Source organism: Ailuropoda melanoleuca, chromosome 11, assembly GCF_002007445.2.
Source record: "Ailuropoda melanoleuca isolate Jingjing chromosome 11, ASM200744v2, whole genome shotgun sequence".
Lineage (NCBI taxonomy): Eukaryota > Metazoa > Chordata > Mammalia > Carnivora > Ursidae > Ailuropoda > Ailuropoda melanoleuca.
The window spans coordinates 106,201,375-106,212,723 of NC_048228.1; the positions used below are offsets into that span (position 1 = coordinate 106,201,375).

Below are 11,349 nucleotides of genomic sequence, written 5' to 3' on the forward strand. Positions count from 1 at the left end.
CCCCCCAACTCCTGCTCTTTCTCAAATAAATGAATAAAATTAATAAAAAAAGAAAAAAGGGCCTTAGCAGGAAAGGAACTTTCTTTCTTTCTTTCTTTCTTTTTTAAACGTATTTATTTATTCTGGGGGGCGGAGAGGCAGAGGGAGAGAGAAACCCAGGCGGACTCTGGGCTCAGTGCAGAGTCCGATGCAGGGTCACTCTCACGACCCTGATCTCAGGGTCCTGAGATCACGACGCGAGCTGATACCAAAAGTCAGGAGCTCAACGGACCACGCCACCCAGGCGCCCAGGAAAGGAACTTTGCCCGAGGCGCTGTGACTGCCAGGCAGTAGAGTCACCCAGTCTGAGAAGCAAAGCCACTCGTTTCTGTGCCACGAGCATACCTGATGTAGCTTCTCACTTCTTTCTGGACGATGCTAGCTTCCTCCAAGGATACTTGAGCATTGTCATCCGGCTATGACATAATTGTGGCATGTAAACATAAATAGAACATCCATTTTAATAAGTATCAATTATATTCATTTTCCCTCGAAACACTGTAGCATCATGAGCCGTCAGTAACAATTCTTAGGAATGACCCAAACAGAGCTGCAAACGTTTGGCGTCCTTTGATCTTCATTTATTCGTTGGACAAATCCTTGTTTGAGCACCTGCTGTGTGTGAGGCCCTGCTTTAGGGGCTGGGGATACAACAGTGCACAACGCAGACAGAGACCAGCCTGCCGTCCTGGGACTTACAGTTAGCGCAGGGAGCGAGCCGGAGACAAACATGCAAGGAAGAGCGCGATGCTTAGTGCTAGGAAGAAAAACCCAGGTAACGCAGGGGTTGTGCTATTACGACCACGGAAGATTACTAGGGACGTAATATAGTGGATTGCACAGTGGACCCAAAAGATATGTCCAGGGGCGCCTGGGTGACTCAGTCAGTTAACCATCTGCCTTCAGCTCAGGTCATGATCCCAGGGTCCTGGGATCAAATCCCTCATCAGACTCTGCTCAGTGGGGAGTCTGCTTCTCCCTCTCCTTCTGCCTGATGCTCCCCCTGCTTGTGCTCTCTCTCTTTCTCTTTCTCTGTGTCAAATAAATAAAATCTTTAAAAAAAAAAAAGATATGTCCACCAAGAACCTCCAAATGTGACTGTATTTGGAAAACGGTCTTTGCAGTAATTAAGTGATGGATCTTGAGATGAGTTCATTCTGCATTTATCCAGGTGGACTCTAACTCTGATGAATAGTGGGTTTTTTCCCCCAAGATTTTATTTATGTATTTGTCAGAAAGAGAGAGCAGAAGCCGGGGGAGCAGCGGGCAGAGGGAGAAGCAGACTCCCCACTGAGCAGGGGGCCCGATACAGTGACTTGATCCTAGGACCCTGGGATCATGACCTGAGCTGAAGGCAGATGCTTAACCCACTGAGCCACCCAGGCATCCCGAATAGCATCCTTGTAAGAAGAGAAGACAGACACCCAGAGAAGGCCACGTGAATGCCCCAGTGACCATGAGGCAGAGAGATTGGAGTGATGCAGCCGCAAGCCAAGGAAAGTCTGGAACCAGCAGAAGCTGGAAGAGACAACGGATTCTTCCTTAGAGGCTTCGGAGGGAATGTGGTTCTGTTGACACCTTGCTTCCAGACTTTCTGCCTCTGGAACTGTGAGAGGATAAATTTCTGTGGTTTTAAGCCCCCCAGTTTGTGGAACTTTGTTAGAGCAGTCCCAGGAAACGCATACTCATAACTTCTGACCCACCTTGAAACCAGTGAGGAAGTAACCACACAGGTATGTGGGGAAAGAGCACCGGAGGTGCAGGCAAATCAAGTGCAAAGGTCCTGAGGCTAACCACGCAGACTTGGGGAACAGCAAAAGCCAATGTGGCTACTGCAGGAGGCCTGAAGGTCTGTGAGAGCAAGTCAGAAGGAGCCTGGTGGGTGGGCCTTGTGTGTGTGTTTACTGGAGGGTTTAGGATAGGAGGGAGACATGATCCAATGTGGTCCAGAATCAGACCGCTCTGGCTGTTGAGATGAGAACAGATGAAGGAGGTGGGGGGTGGGGGGTGGAAGCTCACTTTGCATGCTCCCCAAAGTCACACTGGATTCCAAAAGCATTGTCAGGGTCACATGCTTTATGGAAGGTCTGGTGGGAAAACAGAAGGGGAAGTTACACTGCACACGCCCAGCAAACCCTGCCCTCCTTCCTCTTTAAACAACTCTGCTCCTTTTTTTTTTTTTTTAATTTGCATCCCAAATCCCTTTAATAACAAGCCAGGATCTGGGGTTAGTTTTGTAGCCGGAGCTGGCTTGGCTGCTTCCGGTACGCTCAAAATTCCAGCCCTTGGATCTCACAGAGGATTTGGTGTGGATGTGCATGGTTCCTGGGACTTTGCTGAAATGCCTGTATACATTTCAGGTCTTGCATGGACCAGAGAGCAAGATGGTGCCACAGCCTTTGGGAGAGTCCAGGGCCAACTGGTCGAAGGCCAGAATCTTGCCCCCAGCATTGAGGGTGCAGCTCCGGGACGGCTGCCCATTCGCAGAGGACAAGCCTCTTTCGGACATGCACATCATGGTTACCATCCCTACAGCTATAGCTGTCTCTCCCCTCGGCCAGGAAGAGCTTCATCTTCCCCATCATCCAGCACAGGACCAGAGGCCACGGTTGGTGCAACTCATGAATACCCGCTTCAACACAACTTGGTTAAACGTGGAGTTAGGTTGGCCAGAAACCTGTACAGCTTGACCAACAGGTAGATGTCCTGGCTCCTGGGCTCCTTGCACCTAAACCTTCCTTCCTACTAGCGACCAGTGTCGGCTCCCATGATGGTCCCTCTTGCTCAGCCAGGTCTAGAAAGATCTCTCAGCTCCTCTCTGAATGCATTACCCATAGAGGCCACGGGTTCTCTCTCCAGGCAAAGTCTGCAACAGCCAAACAAAGCCTTCCGCGAGCCCCAGGAAATGACACCAGCCTTCCTGATGATCATAATCAACATTATCTCCTATGGTTCAGATTTTGTGCCAGGGAGCAAGCATGTTACATAGATTATCTATCTCCTTCCAAACGCACAACAGCCTAGGACGTGGATACTATTATCCTCATATGCACTTCAGAGATAAGGAAGTTAAGGCTCAGAGCAGGGGGAAGGAACTTTGCCCAAAGGCCATGCAACTGACCAGCAGAAGAGCTAGTCCTCTGAACTTGGAGTCAAGGTAACCGTAAACTTGGGTTGGACTGAGGTGGTGAAGCATCAGAACGTATTCACGCAAGCAGGACCTGGCAATGGCATCCACCTTCTACCCTTTCCATCGGGTCTTCACAGTGGCCTTGGGAGTGACCAAGTGCAGCCAGGAGACTCCACAGTGACCTACCTGGTGTCCGGAATTTCCAGGCCCCTGGGGGAAATCCCAAAGTGATTGGGCCTCAGGCCCCCAGACTCCAACTGTGACCACCACACTCCCTGCCTCCTCCCCAGCGTGTCGCTTAATAACTGCCCTCTTTACCCACCCATCAATCCTGGTTCGGACTTGCAGGGTTGGAGGGCTCCTGGGATATCATCCTGTCCAGACCATACCAGTACCTCCTACAGGATCTCGGCTAAAAGATCAGGCCATGTACAAATACTCCCCTTACATGTTGCTCCTGAGAGGGTCCATCCCATCTCGGGGCACCTCTGGCTGCTGCAAGTGGAAAGAGCACTAGAAGAGGAGAGATGACCTGGCTCACGTTGCCAGGCCCAGCGGCGACCCTGGACAAGTCACTTCCTCTCTGAGCCTCAGTGTCCTCACCTGTAAAATGGGAACTTGTGAGATGGTGGGTGAAATTGAAATGAAACAATACAGGTGAAAATTCTTCTTCTTTTTTTTTTTTAAGATTTTATTTATTTAGTGGAGAGAGGGAGCAGAGCCAGAGAGAGAGAGCACATGCTACAGGGAATGGCAGGAGGAGAGGGAAAAGCAGGCTCCTCACTGAGCAGGGAGCTGGATGTGGCGCCCAACCCCGGGACCCTGGATCATGACCTAAGCCACAGGCAGATGCTCAACCGACTGAGCCACCCAGGCGCCCCTACAAGTGAAAGTTCGTAGCACAACAGCTGCACATAGTAGGTGCTCAGTAAGGGCATTCACTGCTAACGGTAAAATTCGTTCGACCTTCCTGGAAGGCAATTCCAGGTGTAGCAAGAGTCCTAAACGCCCATTCTCTGCAAGGCATATATGTTAATACCCTTTTACCGATGAGGAAACAGGCTCAGTGGCCACCCAAAGTCAGACAGCTTGAGCCAGAGTCTGGCTCTTGGCCCGATATGAACTTGCAACGTCACAAGAGCCTGAAGTCAAGGGCAGAGGGTCACCGAAGGGATTGTCCTCTTCCCCTCCACTTCAGAGGTTCTGAGAGTGCACACAGCACCAAGAGCTTTGCAAGGAAGGATGCAGGAGCCCCAAACGGGCACGACTTGCCCGGGGTCACCCAACAAGCAAGACTCAGAACCCCATCTCCTCCTCCTGCTTCATTGCTCCTCAGTCAGACATTAACTCCTGAATGGTGGCCTTGCCTTGTGGACGTTTTCCAACCAAGATCTGACCTGGCACTCATGAGACTTGAGATTCCAAACACCCCCAGAGCCAAGAGCTAGTCTTCCTCAGCCTTGAACTGACCAGAGCATGAAGCACGTCCCGTGAGCTCAATCCAAACTTGCTGAGCAATTACGTGAACCGCTCCGTAGCGTACCTGCCATGCATCCACATTTCCCATCTGCACCGTGAAGCAATTCCAAAGTCCTTGCCTGATCTGCACTCTGTTCACACGTTCATACACACATACACACACACACACATGCACACGCACCTCACTTCTCCAAAGTCATCTGACATCCTTCAGCCATGCCCAACTTGCTTTCAGTTTCTCGGGGTGCTATGACCTTTCCTGCCTCAAGACCTTTGTGTGTGCTCTTCCTCCCCTGGGCCTCCCTGCCCTCCTGACCATGAAGAACCTAGTTCTTCCCATTCTTTAAGGCTCAATCTGGATATCACTTCCCCAGCGAAGCCTTTTGCTGACTAAGCTAAAGTGGCTACAGCTCAGTCAATCCTCCAGTCTGCTGCTGCTTGCAAATTTTATCACAGTTGGTAATGGTATATTTCAACATTTTATAGTCCTCTCCAGCCTTAGATTGGAGGTTCCATGCAGCCCTGCTGGCGTGATTTACTAGAGTGTGGCCCAGGGCCTGTCCCATTGCACTCGGAAGAGGTTTGTTGATTGGACAGATGGAAGGAGAGAAGGGTTGAAAGCTTGGGGTCCTGGTCGTAGCACCAGCTGAACCGTGGACCTGTGAGAATCACTTCAATCTCTGAGGCTGTGTTTCCCAATCATGAAAACAAAAGCCCCTCCCTTCTCTGGATGGTCAAGTGCCGCAGTGTGTATAATGTGCAAGGCCAAGAACATAGCAGGTGTTAGGGGTTAAACTGTGTCCCCCCCCCAGAAAAAATAGGTTGACATCCTAAGCTCTAGCACCTCAGTGAACTTTTTTGGAAATAGGGTCTTTGCAGATGTAACTAGTTAAGATGAGGTCATCCTAGAGTAGGTGGGCCCCTAATCCAATATGACCAGTGTCCTTATAAGAAGAAGAGAGAAATGGGCAAGAGCTGCCCTGTGCTGAGTTCGCAGAGATTGGACCTTTGCATCTGTGAGCCGTGGAGCGCCAGGGACGGCTGCCAACAGCAGAGGCTGCAAGAGGCAAGGGAGAAGTCTCTAGAGGCTCCAGAGGTAGCACACCCTACTGACACCTTGGTTTCAGACTTCCAGCTTCCATTGCCTGAGTCAACACATTTCCAGTGCGTAAGCCAGCTCCTTGGGGTACTTTTTACAGAAGCCCCAGAAAAGGGATCCAGTAGCTACTCAACAGATATCAGGCCAGTGTGCCTGCCTTCCTTTCGCGCTCTTGGGTAGTTCTCTGTTTATGGCCGCGTCGTCTCCAGGAGTCAGTGCGGTCCTCAAAAGCTCTGCGTCCGATTTACCCTGGTCCCCAGCATGCAGCACACAGCTCGCCCATGAGTACTTGCAAAGTGTGGCTAGAACACATCAACTCTGTGCACTCAGGGGTGGGAAGAAAAGACCAGATTCCTGCCGTCCTTGCCTGGCTGGGATCCGCCCCATGCTGTGCCCACGGAAGCAAGGTGCAAGATCTTGTCCAGACTAAGACGTGGGGGTAAACGGAGAGGATCTGGGTCCAGCCCAGGTTTCCCAGGGGTGGGACCTGCTTCTCTGCACGGCATTCCCTTCCATTATTTCCCAGGCCCTCCTGTTGGTCTGGCCCCTGGGGAGCCTCTTCTGATGGAGAAGAGGGGATGACAGCCTTCCAGCCTTCCAGATCACCTGCTCCAGGCCTCTAAGTATCACCTGGGTGGAACAGCCTCTAAGACAAAAGGCCTGGTTGCCGACAAGCTGCTGGTAGGCTATGTTCACAGTTAATATCTTGATTAAAAATCGCCTCCAAGCCCTTTACATACCAACTGCCCAGACCCAGAGTCTTCTCGGGCTTGGAGGAGTAAACCAGTGCAGAGGAAACCTCGTGAATCGCTTCTTGTTATTAATGACAAGCCATCAGGGCTCAGGCCGGCAGGTTGGAAAGGAGATGTGGTCAATGTCTAGTCTTCGGGTTCCCGCAGCTAGACCTTGGTCTCGCTTTCCACTCGGGCTCACTAGGTGGGAGGGTTCCCTAAATGTCAGAATGGGCTTCTTGTCCTGGGCGGCTGAGTCAAGAGATTAGTGTTTGCTCCCCGACGGTGCTCTGGTTGTTTCTGTTTTGGGGATATGGAAGCCAGCTCAGAGAGGGGAAGTAACTTGTTCAAGGTTGCACAGCTGCTGAACTCACACCTAGCCTCACTGCCAGTCCATTTCTGAAGCAGATTCGATAGGGCAGTGCATGAGGACTCTAGCTCAGCTGGGGGGGCGGAGATTCCATAACATGGAAATGGGCGAGGGGCGACGGCTTTGTGGGGAAGGCCACGAGTCAGCGCTGGACACGCTGGGGTAGAGGCCTCACCCAGCAAGGTGAACAGGTGCAGGAGGCAGATCTGGGGCCTCAGAGAAAGGTCAGGGTGCCGAGAGCCATATAAGCGTCCTTCTGTCTCCTTGTGAGTTCAGGCTGCAGGGTGGATAAAAGCACCAGGAGCATGCCAAGTGACAGGGGTGAAGCAGTGGGGTGACAAGGGGTAGAGCAAGAGGAAGTCAGAGAAGGGTTTAGGAGCAGGGCAGCAGCCAAGTGGTCCAGCTGGTGTGCTTCCCCAGCATGCCACCCCGCCTGTAGATTGGATGGTCTCTGGTGACCCTTTGAATTTTCTGTGAACCAGGGTGGAGGGGCAGGAGTGAGGATAATGCCATCAGCCCTTGAAATAAGTCTGAAAAAAGGTAATGAGACTGGACATTTACGTGGCATCTTTGAGTTTACAGAGGACATCATACCTCTGATTGTGTTTGGCCCTTAACATAACTGACAGTTGAGCAGGATGGGGCCATTATCCCTCCATCGTTTCATACATTAGGAAATGGAAGCCCTGTGAAGTTCAGTGAGCTCCTCAAGGTCATACTGTGAGGCTGTGTCAAAGGCTTGATCTCAACTCTTTATTATTTTATTTTATTTTTTTAAGGTTTTATTTATTTAAGTAATCTCTACACCCAATGTGGGGCTCAAACTCACAACCCCACAATCAAAAGTCGCACACTCCTCCGACTGAACCAGCCCCTTGACCTCTGCTCTTCAGATGCTGGAATGGCATTTACCGCTTCTGAAGGGAATGCAGGGTTGCTGAGAGGAGAGGTGTCAGGAGGGGCTGTAGGCCTGGGGAGATCAGGGGGAAAAACCAAGGAGGAGGGGTTTATTGACTACATTGACTAGCAGCATTGGCGCTGAGATGACCAGTCAGACTCCTAACTGAGGGTGTTGGCCTACGGGGAGGCAATGGGGGAAGCTTCTTTAGGGCTCTTATCTGGGCATCATTCATTTAAAAGCCGACTCAGGAAGGACTTTAATGGAAATGTGTTGCATAGCAGCAAGAACAGGGCTACAATCAAATCCTGGTGCTTGCCACTTAGTAGCAGCGTGGCCCGGGGCAAGCCACCTAACCTGCCACTTAAGTCACAGCGTGGCCAGGGGCGAGCCACTAACCTGTCCAGAGTCCTCCACGTCTCTGACTGCAAATGGGAATCACCTCCCCGCCGCCAACTATGCTGGGGTTGGGACAATGTGAGTGGAGCACTTGGCAGGCAGCTGGGGACAGGAAACAGGAGCAGGCAATGTGAGTGTTGGGTGGCAGCTGAGATTTGTACATATTTTTTAAGTTTTAAAATCACTTTTTAAAGAGCGGTTGTAGGTTCACTGCAAAACTGAGCAGAAAGTACAGAGACTTCCGGAAACCCTCCTGCCCCCCCCCCACATAGCCTCCCCCCTTTGATCGAAGTTGGCTTCGTTGAAATTTTGTTTCCAAAGTTCAGAGGAAAAAAACCAAACAGGAGGATACTTTGAAATCTTCCTGCCTAAATCCTTTGCTGTACAGAAGGGGAAACTGAGTCCCGGAGAGGGAGATTTTATACATACCCAAGATCCCAGAGCGGAGGACGCCTGGCTCCTGCTTTCTGCCAGCGTGCCATGCGGCATCCTGGACTCACGAATGTGGTTACAAAACCACTGCCTCAGCTGGCATCAGCCCGAGTCCTTGCTGGCCTCCAGAACATCCAGGTCAGAGGACGCTAGGAGTTGTCATACGCCCCCTCTCACGGCCTCAGCCGCATGCAGGGGTCAAAGAGCAGCAGCAGCTGGTCCTGGGGCTGGAGACCCAAAATGGAGGACTGCAGCATACGCTGACACCAAGATGCTTTCTCTTTAGCAAATCCTCAAGCGGGACCCCTCTGCTTCTACCCCAGTTGTGCCTAACACCAGCGTCCTCCGGCCTCCTTTCATTCCCTGCAGATCACAGCCCTCCAGAGCCTGGGAACTACTGTTACGCTGGGTTGAACTGCGCTGGTCACTACTCAAGAGCTTTAAAGAAGGTCTCGGGCAGGGCGGCACACTGGAGTGAAGGGGTCGTGTTTGAGACGCTGTTCCCGATTGCTCACGTGAGTAAGCAGAGTCATTTTCTCTCCATGTAGACACTTGGACTACATTACAGATGGCCGTTCAGTCAGTCACTCACAAACTGGCAAGTCTCGTGATGGGTCAGTGACCACTACGGACAAGATGACAGGTCTCCTGGGATGCAAGTCTTGGGGTTGTGGGAAAGATGAGTTTAATGACCAAACATGCAACCAAGATAATTGCATATACTGGTAAGAACGATGAATAAAAAAACAAAACAGGGTGGTTGCCTCGTGACGGGGAAGGCAGGCAATTCTAAATTGGGGATCAGGAAGGTGTCTCTGAACGTAAGACATTATAGCTGAGCCCTGAAGAGGGAGCCAGCTCTGCAAACATACGGGAACAGCAGATTCAGCAAGTGCAAAGGCCCTGAGGTTGGAGTCAGCCAAACCTTCTGGACTTCCATCAAAACAAACAATCTGAAGGACAGGGAGCAATTTTGTTAAGGAAACAAAGTAACCAAGATACTTTCATTCTCTAATCTTCCCCTACCATCTTTAAATCCTACTAATCCTAGTCAAATCCTGCTCAGTTTAAATACTTCGTCCCCTAAGAAGCCTTCTGATTTCACTACTTTATGGTTTAGAAAATCTGGTCTGTGGCAAAATGAGAAAAATAAGGCCAGCAAACTCCATGTGTGTGTTTGTGTGCATGTGTGTGTGTGTATAGCTGTAACATTGCCAACTGTGTTTCCTTCTGAGACTATCTGAGATACGTTGCTACTATTTTTATTTTTTGCTGTTCATAAATTCTTTCACAAAATGATGAGTGTAGATGGCAGCAATGTCACCAATGTAACATGTTGATCACTCTGCAAATCCCTCGTATTTGGAGGGAGATTTCACCGGTTTGTGAAATCCCAGGTTGGGGGGCACCTGACAGCTCGACTCCCATACTCCTTTACTTGCCTCTCTTTTGCTCCAGACCACCCTGGCTTTCCCATACACTTTCATCCTCTCCCTCCCCTTTTAAAGGGAGCTCGGAGAGGGCAGGGACACCTCTGCCTGGCATGGAGCCAAACCTAGCACAGGTGCTCAGAAGGTGTTGATTGAATAAATACACCGAGACTTGTGATAAGGTACATTCAAACCAGATGAACCTCAGAAAACAAAATTGCCAGCAAGCTGGTGAGAAAGAGCTGCCCAAGGGAAGACCCCAGACTTCAGAGCCAGAGCCTGGATATCAAATTCTGCCTCCTCCAAGAGGCAGTGTGTCCCCAGAACCGCCCCCCGCCAGCAGCAAGGCTTAGGAATAATCACTTTCTCTGAGCCTCAGCTCCCTGACCTATGAAATGGGGATGATACTATCCAGGATTCTTCTGAAGAGCAAAAGAAATGTTTGCAGAAAACCACTTTGTAGGTAGTATGTAAATGATGTTCTCCATGGTCCTCGTCCCTCCAGCACCCGGCACAGTGCCCAGTTGGCCCCTTCCCAGTCTGTACTTCCGCTTCTGCTTGAGCCCGTGAGCCGGTTGCGTCGCAAGTTCTTAACAGAAAAGCTCAGTGCCTAGCTACCTAGTGGGTGCCCAATAGATACATCAACGGAGCAACGACCCCAGGCAGCCCACTCCCGCTCTGGACGGGTTTCCTCTTCGTAAGTAGGTAATCTTCCGGGCTTCATCCCCTCTGGTGCCTGTCATACTTATTTGCTTTTTAAGGACAGGACTACGAATCACATTTAAGGAAGGTGGGTGTGAAGACAGACGTTGATTAAAAGGTTAGTGCACATTTTTGGTTCCCACTTTCGAATGTTCCAGAATTTATTTTTGCCTACTTAATAAAAAGAGCCATGTCACATTTCTTTAGCTTGTCTTCTGGGTTTCTTTAAAAAAAAAAAAAATTAAAGTCTTTATTTTAAACCGCCCACTCCAGCCATCCCAGGACGCTGTTAGGAGGGGGCGCAGACAGGTGGAGCTTGCACCCGGAAAGGCGGGGGCTGCACCGGGCGGCGGGTAGGGCGGCTCAGGGCTAGGCGCGCGGCTCCAGCGGCGTCTAGGGTCCGGGGAGGACCAGCCGCGGAGTTCAGGGGCTCTCGCCCAGAGCCGCCCCGCGTGCCCCTCCGCAGGGGGGCGTCTCCCCTCCGACGGCCCGCACGGGGGGTGGGCTCCCACGGACTCCCACACACAGCCCTCCACCTCTCGCCCGCAGCCAGAGGCCACACCCGGCCGCAGGGCTCGTCCAGGCCCGGTGCCCTCGGCCCGCCCACGGGGCTGGCCGGCGGGGGGGGCGGGGCCGGGCG

At 51.4% G+C, this 11,349-nt stretch overlaps 1 protein-coding gene across 1 annotated transcript in view; it reads left to right on the top strand.

Annotated features, from left to right (window-relative positions):
• Window positions 1-10,805: 10,805 nt before the first annotated feature.
• KIAA0232 (KIAA0232 ortholog) overlaps window positions 10,806-11,349 on the top strand; it is an 83,803-nt gene continuing 83,259 nt past the window's right edge. Inside the window, exon 1 of the mRNA XM_034672159.1 lies at window positions 10,806-10,827. The gene's annotated coding sequence lies outside the window, so the exon portion shown is untranslated. The remainder of the gene's footprint in view (window positions 10,828-11,349) is intronic.